Source organism: Gadus chalcogrammus, chromosome 3 (genome assembly GCF_026213295.1).
Source record: "Gadus chalcogrammus isolate NIFS_2021 chromosome 3, NIFS_Gcha_1.0, whole genome shotgun sequence".
Classification (NCBI taxonomy): domain Eukaryota; kingdom Metazoa; phylum Chordata; class Actinopteri; order Gadiformes; family Gadidae; genus Gadus; species Gadus chalcogrammus.
Window position 1 is genome coordinate 11,424,374 of NC_079414.1, and position 27,418 is coordinate 11,451,791.

The 27,418-nt window shown below is 44.0% G+C and overlaps 1 pseudogene; it reads left to right on the forward strand.

Moving 5' to 3' along the window:
• The first annotated feature begins 21,596 nt into the window (after nt 1-21,596).
• On the forward strand, nt 21,597-23,609 carry LOC130379250 (uncharacterized; annotated as a pseudogene).
• The last annotated feature ends 3,809 nt before the right edge of the window (nt 23,610-27,418 follow it).

A 27,418-nucleotide genomic window follows, 5' to 3' on the forward strand; every position in this document is an offset into this window, starting at 1 on the left:
GTAACTAGGGTATTAAGCAAAAAAAAGCCTTACCTCCAACAGCTGGTGTTATCGTTGCGGGAAAAGGGAAGTGCTTTAGAAACTGCCGTAAAGCAGTACCTCTGACAGTATGACAATGTGTGACGTCATCGCATGTTTTTAACGCCTTTTTAGAACAGATACGTGACCTTAAAAAATGCAATTTTCAGCTGAGTTTATTATCTTAGCCCCACCTTTTGATAGCAACTTTCAAATTACTTGACAAAAAATTACATTGTGAGAAAAGTGGATTCTGAGGATAAAACCCCGTTGGCTCCCATTCATTCTGGACTCGCCTACGAGCGCCCCGCGTGGTCAGAGATTATTACTGCAACCAGTCCAGAAAACCGGAACTAACCAGCGAGTGCCCATTCTCCTCATATTAGACATTCTCTGGTGATGTCGGGTCAGCCATCTCTTCTTCGTTAGTTACCAGACTCCGGTTGCATTGTGGGATAGCGTAGTGAACTCCGTGGTTTACATTGGCGGTAGTACGCATTCGGAAACATCTTCCGTACTACACAATGCGTACTGAGCATTCGGACGCGCTATATTTTTGACGTACTACAAAATGCATACTATATAGTAGTCAAATATGAGTATTCGGATTCAGCCAATGTCTCTCTGCGGGTGTACTTAAGATCTCTGGCCTCTTCACTTCGAATCACCCGCTAGAGGCCGTCAAGTGGGCGTGGCCTATGTAGTGGGCGTGACCGGGGTGACGTAATGGCTCTGCCCCTGTCTAAAGGTGCTGCCATCTGTGGCTAAAGTAGTTGTTGCAGCTTAAGTGTTCTATCCTGCTTCCTAGTGGCTATGTGAGGGTAATGCAGCTTGTGTGTTTGAATCTGCTTCCTAGAGGCTATGTGGAGGCAGCTTATGTTCTTAAAATACGTAACAATCACATTAAAGGCCCACTATGCAAGATTGGCCATTTCTTAGCTGTTTTCTTGTTTGCGCTCACACTTCCCTCTACACAGGTCCCCCTACAGCTTCGTAGTAGATATTTTACAACACTGTTGTAACAACTTGTTGACGACCCTTCCCCAAAATTCCAGAGCGTACACGGCGGGACGTTGGCTTCCACCACTTCCACCTAAAATTTCTAAGTCTAATCCTATGCAGATTTAGTCTTTAAGACAATAGGTTCTGCTTACCTGTTTTTTTGCCCAAGGCGTGGAAGGGATGGTGAGCTACGTCCGTCGCTCGCCTCTGCAGCTCCCCCGGTCTTTGGCCTTTCCTCAAGATCACGTCGGGGTCACCAAATTGCCGTGTTCTTTTTGGAAAGTCTGCCGAGTCAGGATCGCTTTAACTCACTTTATTTAGCAAAGGTTTGGACTAGCATACTATGAAGCAAAAGGAGGGGAATTGTACAAACACACGTGGAGATACACTTAGTAGGGCATTCAAAAGGATGCTTTACCTGGAGCGTTCTAGCCCCCTGGGCTATGGGTTGTAACTTTAATACTGGGCAGGCGTGGACTTAGTTATGTGCTCCGATTGGCTAAGCATGGTGCTGAACTCCCGCCTCTCTGGATGTTGTACGTGTCTCTATGCTGCTCCCTTGTGGCTATGTGTTGGCATTACAACTTGCTTTGTGGTATTGTGCTGGCCCCTAGTGGCTATGTGTTGGCATTGCAATTTGTTATGTGGCCCTGAACTTCTGAGTTCGCCGAACACCTGGGCCGCTCGTATCTGTAGAATTGATACGTGAATGAATGGCTTCTTGTATGGGCCGGACGCCTCCCTAGGAGCCGGATCCCTCCTTGGGATGGGAACGAGACCTCTCTAGTCGCCAATGACATATGTGGCCTGTTGGTATGAATGTGTGAATTACGTAACAGTACATATATGTATCTGCTCAAGTACGTCACTTGTGTATGGAATTGCAGGGAGACTGATTCAGACATCGAGAGGGTATGCTGTCATCAGTCCCCGCAGGAGAGTTGTCATAGCCATATGCTGTGTCTGGAAGATTAGGGACACATTTATGTTTACGTGTAAATGTTGAGTCCCGTGCTAATGTGACTCATGGAGAGTCTGAGACTCAGGGGAGTGATATGTGCTACCAGCCGGAGGGTTGATACGTTGAGAGGCTGAGACTCAAGGGAGTGATACCAGGAGTGCTACCAGCAGGAGGGGTGATGCATAAGGAGGCTGAGGCCAAGTCCACAGGGAGCCGATTTCGGTAACCCTTCCTTTTACAGTCCCCTAATTACTAGGTATTTACCCGGTACATACTTGGTAAATTATAGTGCATTACTGGGTAATTACCACTGGAAATAAGAAGGTAAATACAGAGGTAGTTACCCGGTAAATCATAGTGTATTACTGGGTAATTACCACTGGTAATAAGAAGGTAAATACAGAGGAATTATCCGGTAAATTAGTGTATTACTGCGTAATTACCACTGGTAATAAGAAGGTAAATACAGAGGAATTACAGCTGATGTACCAAGTAAAACCTCCACTATCACCCATCGACTCAACTAAGTAGCGTGTAGTTGTAACTGTTTTAGGTTGGTAATAACTCCGATATTGTGTACTTCCTAGGAAATTGCGCAACCAATTCTTAGAAACATCTATTATCCAAGGTTTATGTTGGTAACAGACCAAATTTAATGATGTACTATCTAGAAATTAGCATAGTACTTTCCAATAAAATACTTTTTCTTAGTTATTATTCATATCTACACCCATTTAGAAAGGGTTTATTCGATTTACCACTATGGAATTACTTACCTGGTGACAACCTCTGCAGGAACAGTTTCCCTCTAGTGTCATGGTACATCTTCTTAAATACTGGGTACGAAGCCGTTTGTTTCCATGGTATTACCAGGTTCTTACCATATAATTCATAATAGATAGATTCCATTATCCATGCAGTCAACACAAACATGTACCATGTACGTTCTGCGACGTTTCCAAGTAAAACACAACAATTTACCCAGTAAGTAAGCTGAAACTGTACTGTAAAAGGAAGCCTTGTTTGTTTCCATGGTATTACCAGGTTCTTACCATATAATTTATAAAAGATACATTCCATTGTCCATGCAGTCAACATAAACTTGTACCATGTACGTTCTGCGACGTTACCAAGTAATACACGACAATTTACCCAGTAATTAAGATGAAACTGTACTGTAAAATGAAGCCTTTTTTGTTTCCATGGTATTACCAGGTTCTTACCATGTAATTTGTAATACATTATTCCCTTTTCCATGCAGTCAACACAAACTTGTACCATGTACGTTCTGCGACGTTACCAAGTAAAACACACCAATTTACCCAGTAAGTAAGCTGAAACTGTACTGTAAAAGGAAGCCTTGTTTGTTTCCACGGTATTACCAGGTTCTTACCATATAATTTATAATACATTATTCCCTTTTCCATGCATTCAACACAAACTTTTACCATGTACGTTCTGCGACGTTACCATGTAAAACACGACAATTTACCCAGTAATTAAGCTGAAACTGTACTGTAAAAGGAAGCCTTGTTTGTTTCCATGGTATTACCAGGCTCTTACCATATAAGTTGTAACTGGTTATTCCCTTTTCCATGCAATCAACACAAACCATATATGTTCTGCAACATCGTTCACCAGTAGTTAAGCACTTTAATTGTTGTTATAAAACCCCAAACCACTGTTGATGAAAGGCATATTAAAATTAAACAAAATCAAAGGCTTATCTTTCAAACAATGCATATCTCACAAACAGGCACTGAACACTGAAGAAATCGGACAAAAAAAAGAGCCGTCCACATCAACTCAATTTACATGTTACTGATGGTTCTTTCATAAAACACATGACAGTGTTATGGCAAGTGACCAGAAGGAAGACTGCTTCAACCTCTACAATTTGAATAAGTGGTGAATGCCATGCAGCAATCTGCCTATGGGAGCATCTTTGTGGTCATTCGCAAACCAATGAGTCCACTCGATGAATGAGAGATGGCCCTTTAGTGTCTTCTCCGTGAGGTATCCCTGCAGTCTCCACATCTGGGATTTGAAGGCTGACTAAGACCTGACCAGGTACCTCCAAATCTCCCCTTCCATACTGTAATAAAGAATCAGAAGACAAGAAAATAAACATTAGGACTGTCAATTAATGAACATTTCTAGAACATGTAGAACTCAAAGATTATTTTGTTTATCAGTTAAAAAAGGATGCTGGTCCTCTGGCCATTGTGTATGGTCATATTGAAAAGAGAAAAAGGCATAGCCATAAATACAGTTAATAGGACGGGAGGGGACAGGCTGTTAGCTCCGGTCAGCCCTTTAGCATCGAGCTAGCGGAGCTTCTGTCATTCAAATAACTCGGACATGTTGTTTAAAACCTATAACACCCAATTTATTAAAATATCCGGATTTAATCGGGCTCTCTCCCATAAGTACAGTTGATAGGACGGGAAGAGACAGGCTCTGTTAGCCCCGGTTAGCGCGATGCTAAAGAGCAGAACTACCGGAGCATGCCATCTCAACAGGTGCAAGTTAGCCTCCGGTTTGATATTCGCCAGATATTCGGTTTACCACCCAATCGGATTCATCAACATAAGTGCAATACATTACGGGCTTAGTATGTTGAGGACGGTTTAGGACACCGTATCGCGAAAAATCACAAACACATGTTGGCGCCATCGATGTCTGTGCAACAACGTCATTTACGTTCTGGCTGCTACCTGTTTTAGGGACCGTCAGCAAATTACACTCACCGACTGGTGGCAGAGACGTTACCATGGAATTGTTTCAGGAAATTAATCACACAAATATATTGCAATATAGTTTTTTAATCATAATGCAGTTAATAGTTTAATATTCGACAAAAATCGACTAAACTATATTTGAAATTATTAATTGCATCCCGTTTAACAATAATGCAATATATTAGAAAAGTTACCTGCAGTAAGTAGCAGCCCACCATTGGCAACTACTACTACAAAAAGGTGACAAAATGTATTTTTTAGTGATTTTTATGTTATTTTATATAATTTATTTTCAGAAACAATTCCATGGTATCGTCTCTGCCACCAGTCGGTGAGTGTAACTTGTTGACGGTCCCTAGAACAGGTAGCAGCCAGAACGTAAATGACGTTGTTGCACAGACATCGATGGCGACAACATGTGTTTGTGATTTTCGCGATACGGTGTCCTAAACCGTCCTCAACATACTAAGCCCGTAATGTATTGCACTTATGTTGATGAATCCGAATGGGTGGTAAACCAAATATCCGGCGAATATCAAACCGGAGGCTAACTTGCACCTGTTGAGGTGGCATGCTCCGGTAGAGCTGCTCTTTAGCATCGCGATAACCGGGGCTAACAGAGCCTGTCTCTTCCCGTCCTATTAACTGTACTTATGGGAGAGAGCCTGATTAAATCCGGATATTTTAATAAATTGGGTGTTATAGGTTTTAAACAACATGTCCGAGTTATTTGAATGACAGAAGCTCCGCTAGCTCGATGCTAAAGTGCTAATTGGAGCTAACAGCCTGTCCCCTCCCGTCCTATTAACTGTATTTATGGCTAATTGGCTATGCCTTTTTCTCTTTTCAACATGACCATACACAATGGCCAGAGGACCAGCATCCTTTTTTAACTGATAAACAAAATAATCTTTGAGTTCTACATGTTCTAGAAATGTTCATTAATTGACAGTCCTAATGTTTATTTTCTTGTCTTCTGATTCTTTATTACAGTATGGAAGGGGAGATTTGGAGGTACCTGGTCAGGTCTTGGTCAGCCTTCAAATCCCAGATGTGGAGACTGCAGGGATACCTCACAGAGAAGACACTAAAGAGTCATCTCTCATTCATCGAGTGGACTCATTGGTTTGCGAATGACCACAAAGATGCTCCCATAGGCAGATTGCTGCATGGCATTCACCACTTATTCAAATTGAAGAGGTTGAAGCAGTCTTCCTTGTGGTCACTTGCCATAACAATGTCATGTGTTTTATGAAAACACCATCAGTAACATTTAAATTAAGTTGATGTGGACGGCTCTTTTTTTTGTCCGATTTCTTCAGTGTTCAGTGCCTGTTTGTGAGATATGCATTGTTTGAAAGATAAGCCTTTGATTTTGTTTAATTTTAATATGCCTTTCATCAACAGTGGTTTAGGGTTTTATAACAACAATTAAAGTGCTTAACTAATGGTGAACGATGTTGCAGAACATATATGGTTTGTGTTGATTGCATGGAAAAGGGAATAACCAGTTACAACTTATATGGTAAGAGCCTGGTAATACCATGGAAACAAACAAGGCTTCCTTTTACAGTACAGTTTCAGCTTACTTACTGGGTAAATTGTCGTGTTTTACTTGGTAACGTCGCAGAACGTACATGGTACAACTTTGTGTTGACTGCATGGAAAAGGGAATAATGTATTACAAATGATATGGTAAGAACCTGGTAATACCATGGAAACAAACAAGGCTTCCTTTTACAGTTCAGTTTCAGCTTAATTACTGGGTAAATTTTCGTGTTTTACTTGGTAACGTCGCAGAACGTACATGGTACAAGTTTGTGTCGACTGCATGGAAAAGGGAATAATGTATTACAAATTATATGGTAAGAACCTGGTAGTACCATGGAAACAAACAAGGCTTCCTTTTACAGTACAGTTTCAGCTTAATTACTGGGTAAATTGTCGTGTTTAACTTGGTAACATCGCAGAACTTACATGGTACAAGTTTGGGTTGACTGCATGTAAAAGGGAATAATGTACTACAAAATTATATGGTAAGAACCTGGTATTTTATTGGAAAGCACTATGCTAATTTCTAGATAGTACATCATTAAACTTGGGCTGTTAACAACATAAACCTTGGATAATAGGTGTTTACAGGGGCGTCGGAACGTGTTTAACATTGGAGGGGACACATATCGGAAACCTCCATTAATGGTTCGAAGAGAAATATGTCATAAATGAACTACACTGCAAAACATTCACAAATGTATTTTATTCTTCTAAAAATATACATTTGTAAAGGAAAACATATTTTGAATGGCAGTATTGAACTGATACATATCAAATCAATTCTTTAATTGCAGGCCTTATCATACAGTTTTGTAGACTGATAAATCACATGTAAAAAATATTGGTCTAAATTTGAATTTGTATTTTCTGAATACCTTTTCTTTTCTTAGTTGTATCTTATGCCTCAATGAACACACAGGCAAAGGTTAAGGTTAAAGGGAAAAACAGCATCAAGAATTTTAACATATACACCAACGGTTCTATGAACATCCTTTCTGTACTGACAGCGATATATTGATGCACTTCTTATGATAAATGTACTTATTGTAAGTCGCTTTGGATAAAAGCGGCTGCTAAATGCCCTAAATGTAAACGTAAATGTAACTTGTTTTTAACCTCAAGTATGTGATATTATTCAAACATTTCCATTAAGTGATTGGTGTGTGAAGGCAAACGAAAACGACTTTAGAATGGATGTAATGAACTGATAAATATAAATTACTGTGTAGAACTGATACAAATAAAAGCTAGATAGCACTGAAGTGTTATCCAACAGTGTCAAACATGCCGTGACACACAAAAGGTTGAAAAACAATGGCCTAGGCAAAAGAGCCAAAATGTTTTCTCCTCCTGTCATTTGCAGCCACGAAATGCTTGCAAATTGACTTCTTGTCCAGTAAGTCAAGTCTATCCTGATGGACATGACAGACAGCAACATGGTTGAGTCTGTTTTGAGACATCTTGGACCGGAGCCAGGTTTTGAGCACGCGGAGGACACTAAAACTTCTCTCTGCCTCACAGGGTGAAACAGGGACTACCAGAAGCAACCTGACCAGGTTTTCCACTTTTCCACTTGCCCAAATAGTCTACGCTACAGGCAATCCACGAATGATCCCTGCAGCCTCTGCACTGTTGCTAAATTAGTAGCTCAGGCGAAACATAGAAAGCTGCACTGAAAGTGACTCTCTGTTGAACTCTGAGTATTTCTCAATGACTGCAGCATCTCAATGACTGCAGCATCAATCTCTTCACTCAGAAGTGTCTCTTCCAACTTTTGAAAAGTCAACAAGTCATCCTGGTTAAATAGCTCACTGAGCTTTACATCTACAATATCCAGGACTTTAAAGAATTCCACTCTGTAGTGGTCCCTGGCACTTTTAGGCTGATGTGCCTCAGCTCCTTAAATTAAGCGTTTTGGGGGCGGTCTGGTCTGTGGAATGGTAATGGGCTTAACACCTAAAGACTGAACGACAGCCGTCGCCTCTTCAAACAGAGATTTGAAACTTGCCTCATTTCTTTTGGCCTTGATTGAGGTCCTAACAACTTGAACAGCAGCCCTCATGCCAGCAATGGTTTCAGTTCTCTTCTGAAAAGAGAGGTTCAGGCATTTAAGCTCACAAATCACTGGTGAGGCAAGGATGAGACCCAAAACTGTTTTGCCTTTCCTGAACTGCCCCAGCAGCCCATTAGCAGTAGATGCAGTATTTGAGGCACCACAAGATCGTTTTCAAAATTAATGTTATTTGTCAATTAAATCAAATCGCTTTTTGTCCTTTACTTGACTGTAAAGTCCGCCAGCAAACGTTGGCTAGTAACGTTCATAATAACAACTTTTACCTAGCAAGAGTGTACTAGTTAGATGTTGAATCACAACATCATCTTAACATCAACAACTCTAAAGTTAGTCAGAAAATATAATCATCCTCCTGGATACAATTATGACCAACTCACATTTCCTTTCTTCTTTTTCTTCCCCTGGAGAAAGAAATCTTTTAAACTGCGCTGCTGCTGTCTTTTCATTTTAACGGCTCTAACCTGTCGCGTTAGCTGGAGACACCCGCATCTCAAACAGTCTGAGCCGTTGAGGGGATGCGGCAGCTTAGCGCTGTCTTGCGAGACAGCCGTATTCACGCGAGATCGCGAGATCACGAGATCACGCGATTAGAGTTGCAGGCTGGCAGCGATCAGCAGCGGTGACCGCGGCGCAGCCGTTCCGCGGCGCTTGGGCCCCCGATGGAAAGCAGGCAACTTAGCCTTCTAGGCAGCGATTCGAAGGCATTTCCAGCCTGAAGTCCTTATAACTCCCAACCGCCCCCAACCCTGCGCGTTGCCATACATGGGGCAGCTGACAATACGCTGTGTTGCGCTTTCAAAATAAAATCAAGTGAGTAAAAAAAAAAAAAAAGATATTTTGCGGCAGGGACGTGCACAGGAATTTTGAGAGGCAGTTGCTCTGACCTGAAAAAAGGGCACCCCCCCCCCCCCCAAAAAAAACTTGCAGGCTATATGAAGGACTGAGAATAACAGGGTCTTTATTAATATATAATTACAAATAAGTAAAACACTGAAATAACTACTACTAACGATAATGCAGAAAAACATGACTTGAAGAAGAAGAACATAACATGAACACAAACATAATTAAACAACATCCTATCAAGTCACTGATAAGTTTCTCCAAATTGACATTTTAAAAATGCAAAGCTTCAAAAGAGAAGCCTTCAGAACCTCTTCTTTGTCGATTGGTATGTCCTTCTCTATGGACAGCAGGAGGAGGTCAGACAGCCGCTCTTGACCACACTGATTTCGGATTTTTTTCGGTACACATCACTACCCTGTAGTAATGTGCTCCTCTTAGCTGCCTCCTTTAGTTGTCTCTCTCTCTCCTGAATCCTCCTCTTTTCACTGGGCATTTCGGCTTCACTTAACAATAACAAACAATAGGCTACCCAAAATAGTGATAAGATTTAGGCATGAACCATTTTGAATGAAATAATTCATGTGATGTATTACTTCCATCATTTATTCTTCTTGTTAAAAGGAAATGTTAGAAACTAACTATCAGCAGACATGTAGTTTAGTTTGCCTAAGAATGTGTAGACTATGTGATAACGGGCTGCTTGTCTGCAAGCTAGCTAGCTGTCTGATTATTTAGGCTAAACGTTACGTGGCAAACTGAGCCTGGATTTATGAAGATTGTAATTCATTTCATAAAACGTGATGATGATTGTTTGTTTGTTATACATCTCAAATTCACCTTTTCCGAGAACATCAAGGCAGTCGTCTCACAGGTGCCGGTGTTCCGGTCGCGTGCAGCGCTGCTCACACGCCGCGCCCGCGCGGCAACTCGCCGCCTCCATTAATTTCAATGGGGGAAGGGCGGCAGAGGGGCGGCGGCAAAAGCGGCTGTTGCCGCGCGGCAGAGTTTGCCCTCCCCCTACTGACTTTCACTCTCAGTGCCCGAACGGAATTGAATGAGGCAACGGATACTTTATGAAATGTTTCGAGTGGCGATTTTTATAGGCCTACATGAAATTCTGCATCCATTAAATGATTAAAAAAAAAAAAAACTTTTTTTTTTTTTTTCCTCGGAAGGGCAACCAGAGTCGAGGAGGGCATATGGGCAGTTGCCCAAGCAACCTGAGCAACCCCCCTGTGCACGTCCCTGTTTTGCGGTATAATTTTTGGGGGGGAAAAATGCGCCTGTCTCGAAAATTGGAGGGGACACGTCCCCTCGGTCCCCCCCGGTTCCTACGCCCTTGGGTGTTTATAAGAATTGGTTGCCTAATTTCCTAGGAAGTACACTATCGGAGTTATTACCAACCTAAAACAGTTACAACTACACGCTACTTAGTTGAGTTGATGGGTAATAGTGGAGGTTTTACTTAGTACTTCAGCTGTAATTCCTCTGTATTTACCTTCTTATTACCAGTGGTAATTACCCAGTAATACACTGATTTATCATGTATTTGCTGGGTAACTACCTCTGTATTTACCTTCTTATTACCAGTGGTAATTACCCAGTAATACACTATGATTTACCATGTATGTACCGGGTAAATACCTAGTAATTAGGGGACTTTAAAAGGAAGGGTTACCCCGATTTCTTGGTTAAACCGCATAAGCCTTGTGCGTTTGGGCTGACCAAACGCACAAAAATGTTGAATATTTTTTTCAACATTTTATTATTGTATATGGTTTTAAAATGTTTCCCTTTCTTAATATAACAGATATTTGCACCACCTTTCTTACATTTGTCATTTGTTCAATAATAGACAGTTTTTTTGTTTGGTTAGAAAAATATTTATTTGGGATATTGAAAAAATTGCAAGTGACAGTTTTTCATGGTTTGTTTTTTGCCTTACGGCATCTTCTTGAGGGTTCTCTGGATTTCTTCATGACACTTGTACCCGCTGAAGTTCGGATGTGGGTGGGGGCTGTACCGAGGCAAGCATGCCGGGAACTACACCAAAGGTATAACATGGGCAAAGTTATAATGGAGGTTCACGTCTCGTAAAATTTAAAAGTTCTGTTATGACGAATATGTGCTAACTAGCAGCTCTCGTGCAGGGTACTGCAATATATGACCAGCCGGACATATCACATGATGTAGGCTACACTCATATATCTGAGGCATTCAATTATAGCAGTCTTGTAACGGGGGGGTTAGGCAGAACCCAAGTGCACAGACTGACAATGGTAACAGGGCAGTCCAAAGGTTTATTGAATGCACAGATGATCAGGATCGGGCAGGGAGAGTAAACGGGGACAGGCAAGAGTTCAGGGACCGGCAGGCAATCAGGTAGACTGGGGGTACCATCGGCGGGCGGGTAGCAGGGGTTAAAATCAACTTTTTTTCACCACCGTCCCGGAAACGTCCCGAAAAACATTTGGACCGTCCCGAATTTTAACCTTAAATTTCTTTTACACTTTGAATTGTTACTTACTGATAATATAATAAAAACACAATACATTATGTTGATGAAATAATATATTTATTTTCAGATGACAAGCAACACCCTAAGTCGCAGAACTGTGGCCTACGTGACCACAGTTTTGTGACTTTGGTCGCAGAGAAGCAGGCTCTCGCACTGCTTGCCGCTCGAGCAGCGCAAGACTGCCTAATATGCTTTCTTATGCACGCCTTTTTCGCGGCATGGTCCGCACGTTTACACTGCCTGAGGTAAATTGCCTGCTTGAGCTAGAACCCCAATTTACCCTCCACACATTGGCGGGTTATTGGGTTTCATTCACATGTAAATGCGACGGCGCCGCAATTCCAGGGGGGGCTTGGGTAAAGGTGTTGCGGTGTCTCCAAAGAGACAACGCAGCATATCATCCTGAGCAGTTCTAACTGAAAAGAAAGGAATCCGCGTGCAGCTGATCATGTAAGAGAAGGTGATGCAGTCGCATTAAACAAAGAAAGATGGTGCGATTTACAAGGAGACCAGAGGAACAGTCCTTACGAGGCTTTTGTCGGGATAAAAAGCAAGTGGTCAGCTAAATAAATAATATGTTGCGTTTTTGCACTTGTAAATAGTTAATTGCGCTTGTAGCCTACACACAGACTTGAACTCATTCTTGCATGCGGGTGTCTTCATTCATAAAAACATTCGGCAGCAGTGTTTCCCATACATAAAACAATGTGTGTTGCAGCGCCACAGAATCAACACCGATCGATTCAGCTTACTGTTAATATAAAATAAATAAATAAACGTATTATGCTCCTTGACCTTTTGACCTCAAGATATCAAACCAACTGTATAACACAGATAATAATGACCTCCATTTGCCACAAGGCTTATTTTTCAAACATATAATTTCAGCATTATTTTTCAATTAATATAAAACAAATAAATAAACTTATTATGCTCCTTCACCTTTTGACCTCAAGATATCAAACCAACTGTATAACACAGACAATAATAACCCCCATGTGCCACAAGGCTTATTTTTCAAATATATCTTTTCAGCTTTTTAGCATGTGGGTAGTATGGAACATGGCAAGTTGAAACAGTCAATTTTCACTTCTCATGTAAAACTGCTTGCAAGGCGGATATTGTCAGTAATCGTGAAATCTTAAGTGTAGCACGTTTTTGGAACCATTGGTTGAGTTACTAAAATCTTTAATTCAGTCATACGATTATTTTTTGTCCAGCATTTTCTTATTTTTTGCAGTTGAATAGCTTATTATCCACCCTCTGCACATGGCTTTAAAAGTATCGTTTTCTATTTGGGCTCATTGTCCTGAGTTCAGATAAATGGCTAAGAAATCAGACATTTCTTTCTCTTAATTTATTATTATTTTCAAAATCACATCAAAATGTAACATTGACGATCTCTATCGTAACTCTATATTTTGTTTTCGTCGTATGTGAATGCCCGAACCACCTCAGCTGACTCCTTTCTCAGTAAAGGAGCAGCGGCTCTAATCCGAGTTCCTCACGGATGGCTGAGCTTCTCACCCTATCCCTAAGGGAGACGTCAGCCACCCTTCTGAGAAAACTCATCTCGGCCGCTTGTACCCGCGATCTCGTCCTTTCGGTCATCACCCAGCCCTCATGACCATAGGTGAGGATAGGAACGAAGATCGACCGGTAGATCGAGAGCTTTGCCTTGCGGCTCAGCTCTCTTTTCGTAACAACAGTGCGGTAAAGCGAACGCAATACCGCCCCCGCTGCTCCGATTCTCCGGCCAATCTCACGCTCCATAGTACCCTCACTTGCGAACAAGACCCCGAGGTACTTGAACTCCTTCACTTGGGCTAAGGACTCATTTCCTACCCGGAGTAAGCAATCCATCGGTTTCCTGCTAAGAGTCATGGCCTCAGATTTAGCGGTGCTGATCCTCATCCCAGCCGCTTCACACTCGGCCGCCAGCCGATCAAGTGAGTGCTGAAGGTCACAGGCCGATGATCCCATGAGGACCACATCATCTGCAAAAAGCAGTGACGAGATCCTCAGACCAACGAACTGCAACCCCTCCCCACCACGACTACGCCTCGATATCCTGTCCATGTATATCACAAACAGGATTGGTGACAAGGCGCAGCCCTGGCGGAGACCAGCACCCACTGAGAACGAAACTGACTGACTGCCAAGGACGCGAACACAGCTCTCGCTTTGGGAGTACAGGGATTGGATGGCCCTGAAGATAGACCCCCTTACCCCATACTCCCGCAGCACCTCCCACAGTTTCTCCCGGGGGACCCGGTCATACGCCTTCTCCAGATCCACAAAACACATGTAGACCGGATGGGCATACTCCCAGGCCCCCTCCAGGATCCTTGCGAGAGTGAAGAGCTGGTCCGTAGTTCCACGTCCGGGGCGAAAACCGCATTGTTCCTCTTCAATCTGAGGTTCGACGATCGGCCGAACCCTCCTTTCCAGCACCTTGGAGTAGACTTTACCAGGGAGGCTGAGAAGTGTGATACCCCGGTAATTGGCACACACTCTCTGGCCCCCTTTTTGAACAGGGGAACCACCACCCCGGTTTGCCACTCCTTTGGCACCGTACCCGACTCCCACGCGATGTTGAATAGGCGTGTCAACCATGACAGCCCCTCAACACCCAGAGCCTTTAGCATTTCTGGCTGGATCTCATCAATCCCTGGGGCTTTGCCACTGCGGAGATGTTTGACTACCTCAGTGACCTCCACCAGGGAAATTGACGACGAAACACCATCAACCTCGAGCTCTGCCTCCAACGTAGAGGGCGTGTTATTCGGATTCAGGAGTTCCTCAAAGTGTTCCTTCCAACATCCGACGACCTCCTCAGTTGAGGTCAACAGGGTCCCATCCTTACTGTACACAGCTTGGATGGTTCCCCGTTTCCCCCTCCTGAGGTGCCGGATAGTCTTCCAGAAACACTTTGGTGCCGACCAAAAGTCCTTCTCCATGGCCTCTCCGAACTTCTCCCACACCCGCTGCTTAGCCTCCGACTCATCAGCAGCTGCAGCCCTTCGGGCCTGTCGGTACCCTGCAACCGAGTCAGGAGTCCTCCAGGATATCATATCCCGGAAGGCCTCCTTCTTCAATCGGACGGCTTCCCTGACCACCGGTGTCCACCACGGTGTCCGAGGGTTACCGCCCCTTGAGGAGCCTAAGACCCTGAGGCCACAGCTAGCCACCGCAGCTTCAGCAATGGAGGCTTTGAACACCGCCCACTCCGGCTCAATGCCCCCAACCTCCACAGGAATGCCAGAAAAACTCAGCCGGAGGTGTGAGTTGAAGATACCTAGGACGGGGGCCTCCTCCAGACGTTCCCAGTTCACCCGCACTACTCGTTTGGGCTTACCAGGTCTATCCGGAAATTTCCCCCATTCCCTGATCCAACTCACCACCAGATGGTGGTCGGTTGACAGTTCCGCCCCTCTCTTTACCCGAGTGTCCAAAACATGCGGCCTCAGATCAGATGACACGATCACGAAATCGATCATCGATCTTCGGCCTAGGGTACTCTGGTACCAGGTACACTTATGAGCACCCTTATGTTCGAACATGGTGTTTGTTATGGATAATCCATGACTAGCACAGAAGTCCAATAACAAACGACCGCTCGGGTTTAGATCAGGGAGGCCGTTCCTCCCCACCACACCTCTCCAGGTGTCTCCATCGTTGCCCACGTGGGTGTTGAAGTCACCCAGCAGAACTACGGAGTCCCCTACTGGAGCCCCATACAGGACTCCATTCAGGGTCTCCAAGAAGGCCGAGTACTCTGAGCTGCTGTTTGGTGCATACGCACAAACAACAGTCAGAGTTTTCCCCCCTACAACCCTTAGGCGCAGGGAGGCGACCCTCTCGTCTACCGGGGTAAACTCCAACACCGCGGCGCTCAGCCGGGGATTTATGAGTATCCCCACACCCGCCCGGCGCCTCACGCCCTTGGCAACTCCGGAGAAGAATAGAGTCCAACCCTTATCCAGGAGTACGGTACCAGAGCTGAGACTGTGCGTGGAGGTAAGCCCCACCAGATCTAACTGATAGCGCTCCACCTCCCTCACAAGCTCCGGTTCCTTTCCCCACAGCGAGGTGACGTTCCACGTCCCCAGAGCCAGCTTCTGCCGCCCGGGTCTGGTCCGTCGAGACCCCTGACCTTCGCTGCCACCCATGTGGCTGCGCACCCGACCACAACAGGTCTTCCCACAGGTGGTGGGCCCATGAGATGAAGAGAGGGGGGGTGCCACGTAGTTTGTTCGGGCTGTGCCCGACCGGGCTCCGTGGCAAACCCGGCCACCAGGCGCTCGCCATCAAGCCCTCCGTCTGGGCCTGGCTCCAGACGGGGGCCCCGGGCTTCCTCCGGGCCGGGTCACATCTCCTCTTTTTCCGATATTCATTGAGGATTTTTGAACCATTCTTAGTCTGGCCCCTCACCTGAGACCACTCTGCCATGAGAGACCCTACCAGGAGCACAAGGCTCCAGACAACACAGCCCTCAGGTTCACAGGGACACGCAAACCTCTCCACCACGATAAGGTGACGGTTCCAGGAGAGGAAGGAGCATAATAAGTTTATTTATTTATTTTATATTAATTGTGGAAAATTGCTAAAATTATATATTTGAAAAATAAGCCTTGTGGCGCATGGGGGTTATTATAACCTGTGTTATACAGTTGGTTTGATGTCTTGAGGTCAAAAGGTCAAGGAGCATAATAAGTTTATTTATTTATTTTATATCAATTATAGAAAATTGCTGAAAATTGCTAAAATTATATATTTGAAAAACAAGCCTTGTGGCACATGGAGGTTATTATTATCTGTGTTATACAGTTGGTTTGACATCTTGAGGTCAAAAGGTCAAGGAGCATAATACGTTTATTTATTTATTTTATATTAATTGTAGAAAATTGCTAAAATGATATATTTGAAAAATAAGCCTTGTGGCACATGGGGGTTAATATTATCTGTGTTATACAGTTGGTTTGATATCTTGAGGTCAAAAGGTCAAGGAGCATAATAAGTTTATTTATTTATTTTATATTAATTGTAAAAAATTGCTTAAATTATATATTTGAAAAATAAGCCTTGTGGCACATGGGGGTTATTACTATTCTTATTACACAGTTTGTTTGACAACTTCAGGTCAAAAGATCAAGTAGCATAATAAGTTAATGTATTCATTTTTAATTGTGAAAAATTGCCAAAAATATGTATTTGAAAAATAAGCCTTGTGGCACATGGGGGGCATTAATCTGTATGTTGCACAGATGGTTTGACATCATTCACTCAAATGGTTGAAGTGCATAATAGGTTTGTATTTTGAATGTTAAATGAATGTTGAATATTAAACTAACTTAATGCTGGTGATTGTCTGCATGGATTTGGATGGCTCAGGTGATCTTCATGTATTGGTGTGTTGGATATTTCACAGTCCGCTGTCCTCACCAGCTTCATTTGTATCTAATTCCCCATAGAGCTTCCACTCCCACTCATTTGACTCATCTATGCTAGTTACCATGAAGGTCATTTCCCTGGAGAGTCTAGATGCTATCATAGATCTGACAATGGGAATACAACAGCAGAAAATCAATCCCATCATTGTTAGTACTATCAAGAGCACCATACCTATTTTGGCTAACATCATTCCCCACACACCAAACCTTGTTTCCAACCAATTAAACATACCCTGACCATGGCCTGCATTATCCTTTACCTCCTTTCTTAGACGTTTTAGGTTGTTCATCGCAAGTGTAAATGATCCATCTAGAGCAGTGTTATTTGGGATGAAGGTACAACACATTTCACCTATGAGAGAACAAACTCCTCCCTTTCCTGCTAAGAGCCAATCCAAGGCTTGCCTATTTTGCCAAGCCACAGCGCTTGTGGCATTCAGTTGTTCGCCTAAGGCGGATAAAGCATCATCCATGTAGTTAATAAACCTTTGTTGATTGTAATAAATGTAATTGATCCATTCTGCATTTTTAGCGATTCCGATTACTGGCAGTAGTCCTGTAGTGCTGATATTTCACTCTGGCTTTGAATTTTTCGGGTATGCCTCTGGGTTGTCCTATTTTGTCAATTTTAATGTTCTCGTCTGGTTCGTATGCTCTTTTCTGCCGTTTTAGGTTAGTACTTTCTAAGTTACCGACAGCGCCTTCTAGTGATGGTAATATTGCAATTTCCGTGACCACTTGCACTCTTGCGCATCTACCTCTCCACACTTTAGGAAGTGTGGTACGAAGGATTTTTTTGCCACAGATCCAAAAATGATCCGCCACCACTCTATCCTGAGTTATGATTATACTTCCATGCCACATGCTTGACATGTATGCTTTTTTAGTTATTAGCTCTGGGTCTTGTGGGTGCTGATCACCTTTAATGACAGGTGATTGTTCACGTAGTCGTTTCCGGTTGATATCGTGTCTTGTGATATTCCATATTATACCACATAGTTCCTCTGGGAGATGGCCTACATTTCTGACACCCTCAACTTCTTCATCATTTTGGTAACATTCTAATCCCTCCTCTATATTGAAATCTGTTCCTTTTGGCACTGTCACCTCGCCTATTGTTTCTGATAGAGTTTTGTCCATCTCCCGAAATGTTTTCATAATTTTGTTCAGGGGATCTCCGTCCCGTTTTTTCTCATAATAAGTATTGAAAACACTAGATCCTAGGTACAATAAACAATGCATTGAACACACAACGTACTTCTATTTGTTCTGTCGTTGAATTTTTTTGCCCAGTGAACCGTTGTCTCCCCTATTCTCTACTAGGGGTGTAACGATACATCGATGTAGATCGATACATCGATTGATTGGCGAACGATCCAGCTGCATCGATGCAACGCCCAAACATCGATGCATATCGCTGTATTACACGCTTTTATTATTATATATCTCCTTTCGCGGGTGTTTGTGAAACTATTTCTGCGCAAAGCGCCAAGCCGCTCGTATCCATTCACCGGTTAAGCAACAGCGAGCACATGTGTGAGCGCGACGATGTCTAGTTTCGTTTTGTGTTGCCAGATTGGGCATACGTCCCGTTTTTCCAGCCTAACGTGATTAATAGTAGCCAAATCGGGCTGAAAAATGTGCCCAATTTGGCAACACGTACGGCTTATCTTTACAGCCAAGATGATTCCGAGGGATGTTTTGTTTTTAGAAGAAAACTATCCACACAGATCGGTTGGGAATGGTCTACGTTCAAAATGAAAGATCATTACAGGCTCTTTAATTTAAGCCATAAAAAACCTTTGGCACTTAAATGCAATTATGTGGCACTTTATTATTTGTATTAAAAATGGATTGTTTTTGTTTAAAATATCCGGAAGAGCAAAGAAATAAAATGATGAAATTATAATTAAGTTGATGTGAGTTGATGTGATTGTAAGAGGTTGTGTTAAATGGGCATATGATATCGTCTCATATTGATCGCATGCCCCTGAATCAAATCGTATCGTATCGTATCGCGGCAGACTTTTGATATCGGCAAATATCGTATCGTTGTCCAATGAATCGATATAATATCGTATCGTGATGAAACCAGAGATTTACACCCCTATTCTCTACATGTTTCCCAATTAAATTTAGTATTTATCACGTACAATGCTTTCTGACAATTTTTAGTACATGAATAACAATTGTCTGCCTCTATCTGTTTTCCAGTGAATTCCACCCATTTATACCAACTATTTTCTTTTGCTTGTCTGAACAACTGGTCTGTTGTTCTTACCTTAATGCGTCCATAAGGGTCAGGTTTATACTGTTTTAGGGTTCTTGCTGTTGAGTGGTGAACAATACTTTTATCATTCTTACCATCCTCAGGAATGTTTGCCTGCTCTTCAAGAGACTCTTCAGCACACATGGGTGAGGATGTTAAGATTTGAGCTGTAATGGTTTCAGATGTGGAAGTTGGTATTGCGATCTCATTTATCATAATTTCATAATTGACCATTGATATTGCAGTCGTCAATGTTTCTATATTATTCTCTTTTGATATCGTTGTTGGGGTCACCTCTACTTTGGTTAGCATTGTTGTCTGTTTTATCTTACTTTGAAGAGCAGCAGCTGTACCATTTGTTGCTAGTGTGTTTATTTGTTCACTTATGATTGTTGTTTCTTCTCTAATGGGAGTTACATTATAAATTGCTAGTATTGTTGTTTCTTCTCTAACAGAAGTTACATTATTGATTGCTGGTATTGTTGTTTCTTCTCTAACAGAAGTTATATTAGTCTCGCCTGCATCTAGAGTTGAATTTAGTTTATTAGCGGTTACAAGTGAATCTTTCCCATTGTCTCTAACTGGAGCTTGATCTATTTTATCGATGGCTGTGTTGGTATTCACATTGTTATAATCCGAAAATTTTCCTGAATGACTGTTCGAATTCAATGACCTTACCTGGTTTATTTTTGATTATACAAGCTTTCGCTTCTAGTGTCAAGTTGAATGTTCTTTCTGACACTACTTTACGAAGCAAATATTCCTTCATATGTAATTTATACTCACTGTTTCAGTCCCATGTTTTTTGTGACTTTACTGTTAAACACTGTTTCATTGGTTTTGGCTGGATATGAACTTCACACTGACTTTTCCTCTGAGGTAGTTGATACATCCGGTGGAAAATTAATGCACATAATGATTGGTTACCTGACATGACAGTAAACACAAATTCATTAACTCGGTTTTGCGGTGGTATCTGAGCATATAAGACTATTTGATCTTTGGCGTTGACCATTCCTGAATGTGTCAGGGCTGGATTGTTCTGTGTCTCTCTTACGCTTCCCCCAGTACCAGCCCCTGACTCCTGGCCGTTCCAGGAGTGCGTTGTCTCAATAGTTTCATTATTGCTCGGGATATGTCCTTGAGCCAGCAGAATCTGGCCCAAGCTGTAGAGGACCAGGAGCAGGCTCGCCATTTTCAGCATCATTGTGTGGCTGTTGCTCCTGGCTCGGCTGGGTCTGGTCCCGGGGTAGTTGGTCAGCCCCAGCCGAGTCCGAATCTGACTCCTCCTCAAGCTCCTTCTCACACTCATCCCTGGTTTTGGGTTTAGCGGCTTTTGTGCAGTGGTTGAGGTGATACCATGTGGCACTTCCTTCCACTTGGATGGCTGTTGGTGTTGCGTTGGTGACTTTGTATGGTCCTTCTCTCCTGGAATCGTTTCACTTTATCCTGAATACCTTTAGGTACACTTGGTCCCCTGGCTCCACCCCTCTTGGTGGTTCCTTCTCCAACTCTGGAACTCTGTCTTTTTCCTGTTGAGAGATAGACCTGTGTAGTTGTCCTATATAGCGTCTTAATTCGGGGTCCTTTATGGGGAACACCGATTGTTGGGTGACGGCATGGGTCGACCCGTAAGCATTTCATGCGGGGTTAGATGCGTCGTTCTGTTAGCTTGCTTGTGATAGCTCATTAGTGCCAGTGGTAGTGCATCAATCCAATTTAATTTAGTGCTTGCACAAATTTTGTTAATTTTTGTCTTAAGCGTCCTATTCACTCTTTCCACCATACCTTGTGATTGAGACGCAACCATCTGCTAAACCTGTCAATGATCACTAACATGTTTCTTTTACCACCAACACTTTTAATCATGTCAACATAGTACATGACCAAATGTCTAAATGGTCCTTCAGGTGTGGGAATGTGTCCCAATGGAGCAGTGATTGTTTTCCTTACATTGTTTTTTGTACATACTTCACACTCATTTAGCTGGTTATCAATCATTGTTTGTAAGTATGGTGAAGAAAAACCTTGTTTTCTAATGCTCCTCAATTCCTCCCCCCTTGCGCAATGGTCAAAAAACTAGGGCGGCAACTAACGATTATTTTAACAATCTATTAATCTGTCGATTATTTTTTCGATGAATCGGATAAAAAAAAGAAACCTTTGGAATAGGCCTATCTCACAACTTCCTGGTTCGGCGTTCGATTTTGCCTTCACCGGGTAAAGTGACTTCCGGTCGCGTAGTCCATGATATTTGACAATGGCGCAGTCAAAAAACAAAAGCTTCTGTTGTCTACCTCTATGCGCCAATTCAAAACAAAAACAACCGTATTTACATTTCCACGACTTCCCAAATAATACCCAATACAGCAGTGGCGATCAGACGGAATGAAGGAGTTAATTTCGTGATTCAGAAGGGGAGTACACTGGTCTGTAGTCGGCATTTCTCAGCGGCTGATTATGACGACGGGAGTGCTACGCTGAATACTGGAGCTGTTCCTAGTCGTTCTGACTGGAACAGCTACACCACAGCCCCGAAAAAAACACCCGTGTATAAACGGGTGTCAGCTCGAAAAGCTGAAGGAGAGGACAAAACACAAACGGACCGGAGAGGTACCGGGGAACATGACTACGCGACACGCCCCCCTGCCGGTAAGTAGATGTGTGCTAACTATCTGTTATGTCTGTTATTTCTGTTCAACACTTGTTGGGCTATTGTATAATTTTGCCAAACATGGCATGGTTAACGTTAAAACATTCAGTCAACATCAGACGCACTGTTAAACTGGGTTAATTCAGATTCAGCTTTATTGGCCAGGTTTGCGAACAAACGAGGAATTTGACTTTGGTGACTTTGACTATGTACAACACTCAACCTATAGTTAATACATAAAAAAGGAAAACAGTACAAATAAATGTAATAATAATAAATATAAATAAACTTAAGTATACAGAATAACAATACAATAAAAAGAAAGGGTGAATACGAATGAATGGTAATGAAGACTGATTTCTCTTCTTTTTTTGTAGGTGCACTGGATGATGCCCTGGAGTATATTGCTGAGCTGGAGGCAAGGCTGCAAGAAATGTCCATGGGGCCACAAACTGTCCTCAACAGATTTTGTGTGTCTGATCAGACCATGACATATTATACTCGGTTTCCATCTCAAGAAGTGTTTCAAGTGTTTTGGGAGTCTGTTTTGCCCCTCAACACAATATATTCTTTATTGGAGCAAAGCACAGAGGATAGGACAAGAGGCGATTCCAACACCAAGCCCTTCAAGGAAGATTCCAGCCATTGATGAGTTTTTCATCTACTGTTGTAGAGTAGCAACTGGCCTTAAAGAACAAGTCATTGCTGACATCTTCCAGGTCAGCACAGCTGAGATGGTACCAACTCCAAGCTGGATATTCCCTCTAGGATGTGGGACATCAAAGGGCGAAACGTCAAATAAAAATGTGACTTTTTTTTTATATTGTAGTGATAACAGATGTATTCTAATATGCATCTTTTCATAATGAGCAAGTTTAACAGAGTGCAAATTGCAAAACAAATGTCTTACCAGCATACGCTCTGTAGAGTGTGGACTTGACTCCAGTCTTCCCCACCGACTTGGGTTTCTTCACCACCAGGTCACTCACAGCCTCTGAATGGATTCCCTGAGGCGAAAAACAATACAGGAAATGCTCATATACTCTAGACAAATACTGAAGTGTATGATTTGAACAGAGGACACAACAGCACACGTGGGTTCGAGGTCGATGCCACATCTGTGGTTGACTGGTACAGGCCAGGGAAAGTGGAACCACATCAAGGCCCAGCTGCACATAATGCGCTGTCTGGAACAGCAGAGCGGTTATATGGCTACAGAAGCCTTTGCCCGCAGCAGAGCTACAGCTCTGAGAGACCCAGTTGTCCAACAGCCTCCAGGGTGATCTGTGAACACCATAAGAATTGAGTTACTGAACTTAGTAGGTAGGACCTTGATATAAGGCCATTGGAAACTGGCAAGGAGCCTGCAACCGCAGAAAAGCCATGTACAGTTCCGTGCAAAACTCTTGGGCCACCATTACATCTGTTGTTTTAGCAATGTTATAACATGAACTAGATGTTTGTCCTTTTAATGCACTCAACAAATTTCCTTTATTTACGGCTTGTGCCTTAATGAAGAGGAAGAAAAATACATAGGTCTGTTACAGCCACAACATTGCAGCAAGCTAGGTGGGCCAAGTCTTAAGCACGCTACTGTTTGTAAGAAAGAACAATGAAAATGATCTGAACTTCAGAAGAAGAGGAAAATTGCAACTGCAGTTGTTAGTCCAGACAGACTATCAAAACTAACAGACTTGGGCCAACGGGCCCTAACTCAGCAGAAACATGTAGTATGTGGGGCTCCTCATTCCTCCTCATCGAGCGGTTGCATCTACCTATCACTACCACCTTTCCATCAAATATATTTGACACTTAGCATATACATAATGTTAATAATATGTCGCTGATCGGAAGAAAACTGGTCAGCAAATAACTAGCTGAACCTATCCTTGGCTAAACTAATGCTAAAATGCTAACGCTACACAAGGAGACTTCATAGCCACCATGGCTAATTATATTCATAATATTATAGTCTACACGTAACAAATATGATCATTTTACACACATTTCACACACAGACAATATTTCTGACGATTTATATGGATCGTATATGGTTTGCTTGTCATCACAAAACATGAATGAGCAAGGCGGCCATTGAGTAGCCTACTGACAACAAAACACCTTAGACAACTTACCTTGATAATTCTGTACAAACTCCTCCACAAAAAACTTGTACCCCTTTGTCAGCCTGGGCTGTGGTGTTGCTGAGTGTGTCTCCACAATCTTCTGCACATCTTCGAATCGCAATTTCGGAAAACCCACCAGGGAAGTGGCGAAGAAACGATCCATTTTTGCATTGACGGCAATACAAAAATGACTACGCCGGAAGAATGTTTACCCGGTGTGACGTCATTTCCGATTTCTGTGAGATAGGCCTATTGCCGCATCTTTATTCAAAAACTGAACATTACTTCAAATTCACAGTGCAGACTGAAGTGTAAAAACACCAGGTTATTGCTCCAACGTCCCGGAACTATTAAAAGTAATATTAAATAATAAAAAAAGAACATAACTGGGATAACACAAAAAAAAAACATACAATGTACGATATACTTTTATATGTATATAAGGGATGTCCATGGTTAACCGGTCAAACCTATTGATACCATTTTCGAGACTTCTTGAAATAGAACTTGTAATATTGCTTTAATTGCTGATAAGATGATGATAGTTCAAGATAGGATATTAAACAGGTCATAATTCTATCTTTACTATCTATTTGATATTACTGGGAAAACAAGTTTTCACCAAAATCTAAATTATTATAATTATTTTTCTGTTGCATTTGAACGCATCAATCATATTACTGAGCGGACCTGGACACATCACATTTGACACTGTTTGTGACCATTGGTTCGTTTTTTTTTTTAAGCTAACTAGCTCTATATCCTGCTGATTTTAACATGGATTTAAAAACGCAGAGTTACGGATGTAACTCTGATTCTATGAATCCTGGATGACCGCCAGAGGCGGTGCATTAAGCACTGGATTTATCCGTCTCGCGCATGCGCAGTTCGAGTACCTATACCAACAAGGTCACATGTGACCCTCGTGACACCGGATGGGCTATATAGCCCGGTGTCGACAGAGGATCTGTTCCCAGAATCTTCTCGCGAACCACGAGACTTCTGAATGACCTGTAACTCTGGCGGTCATCCAGGATTCATAGAATCGGAGTTACATACGTAACTCTGCGTAATATTTCATCTTTACTGACCGCCAGAGGCGGTGCATTAAGCACTGGATGGCCAATACCAACAATGTCACGAAGAATCAAAGCGCTCACCCTACTGACCAGAGACAGCAGAGCTTGGCCTCAGGACCACGGCCATTGGATGGGGAGTGGCAACGTTGACCCGGCAGAACCTGGAGAATGTGCTAGGCGACGCCCATGACGCCGCGGCACAGATGGTCCCCAGGGGCACCCCTCTCAGGGCAGCCAATGATGTTAAGACGCTCCTGGTTGAGTGACACCTCACCCTGGATGGCGGGGGGCGGCCACTGGCCCCGTAGGCGTGCATTATGGTCTCCACAATCCAGTGAGACAGCCTCTGCTTAGTTAAAGCACGACCCCTGTTAGGGCCAACATGGCAAACAAAAAGCTGCTCCGACTGGCGAATACCGGCGGTAGCAGAAATATAAGCCCTAAGGGCCCCACCGGGCACAGCAGCTCAGACCCACCCTCCCCAGATGGGGGGTCAAAGCGTGCCAACTGGATGGGCTGGTTAAGGTGATTGCGTGGAAGCACCTTTGGCAGGAACGCAACATTCGGTCATAGAGTGACACCCGAGCCATCAGAGTTCCACCTCAGGCATGTATCACTCACTGATAGGGCATGCAACTCCCCGACCCACTTGGCAGAGGTTATGGCGAGTAAAAAGGCAGCCTTCATGGACAGCCACTTCAACCCCCCTTGACCCAAAGGCTCGAAGGGAGGCGATGACAAGGCTTCCAGCACCAGCGGCAGGTCCCATGCTGGAGACCTCATGGCTGTAGGGGGACGCAGCCTCAAAGCCCCTCTAAAAAAGAGGGACACTAACCTGTGGCATCCTACCGTGGCGCTGTCAACCCTATCGTGTAGGGAGGAGATAGCAGCGACATAGACCCTCAAGGTAGAGTGCGACCGGCCACTATCCAGGAGGAACTGCAGGAATTCCAGCACGGTGGACACAGCGCAGTGCACTGGGTCCACGGCCCTAGCCACACACCAGTTGGAGAACAGCTTCCATTTGTTACTGTACTGTAACCTGGTCGACGGTGCCCTGGCACTCATGGCAGTGCACTCCCTCAGCAGTGGGTCGGGCCCTGCAGTGTCCAAGCCCAGAGCTGCAGGCGAGAGGGGTCGGGATGCCAGATCTGACCCCCCAGCTGGGACAGGAGATCCCTCCTGTCGGGGAGGCGCCATGGCGAGCTGCAGCAGAGCCTGAGCAGCAGTGGATACCAGAGCCTCCCCGGCCAAAAGGGGGCCACCAGAAGGAGCCGGTGGCCCTGCAAAAGGACCCTCTGGAGTGTCGGTAGGACCAGAGGCAATGGTGGGTACGCATAGAGGCCTGTCCGGCTTATCGTGCGCCAGCGCATCCTGCCCTAAAGGGCTGGACGCTTCTGCCCAGGAGAACCAGAGGGGGCAATGCGCCGACTCCTCCGAGGCAAAGAGGTCCACCTCTGCCCTGCCGAAGAGGCCCCACATTGACTCCACCACCTCGGGGTGAAGCCGCCATTCCCCCGGTGGAGGCTTCCGTCGGGAGAGGAAGTCTGCCGCCCGATTCTGGGCCCCCGGAAAATAGACTGCCCGTAGGCTGGCCAGACGGGGAGAAGCCCAAGTCAATAGGCTCTGGGATACCCGGAGAAGCCGTGCCGACCTGATGCCCCCCTGGTGGTTCACCTGGGAAACCGTGGCCATGTTGTCCGACCGGACCAGGACATGCCGGCCTGTCAAATGGGGCAGAAAGCTGGCCAGTGCCAGCTGCACAGCCCGGAGTTCCAGCACATTGATGTGTTGTGCAACGTCCCGGCCAGACCACCGTCCCTGCGCAGTCCTGCCCTGCCACACTGCGCCCCATCCCGAGAGGCAGGCGTCGGTTGTCACCAACTCCGCGAATTGCGCCCATGGCCACGCCTGCCTCCAGATATGCCCTCTCTCTCCATGGAGCCAGAGAGAGACGAAACACTGCAGGGTCACCTTGACCCTCCTCTGCCTGCGCCACTTGGCATCTAGGTGCAGGCTGTTCAGCCACATTTGGAGTGGGCGCAGGGACAGTAAGCCCAGAGGCACCACAGCTGAAGCAGCTGCCAGCTTGCCCAAAAGCTGAAGAAACTGAATAAAAAGCAG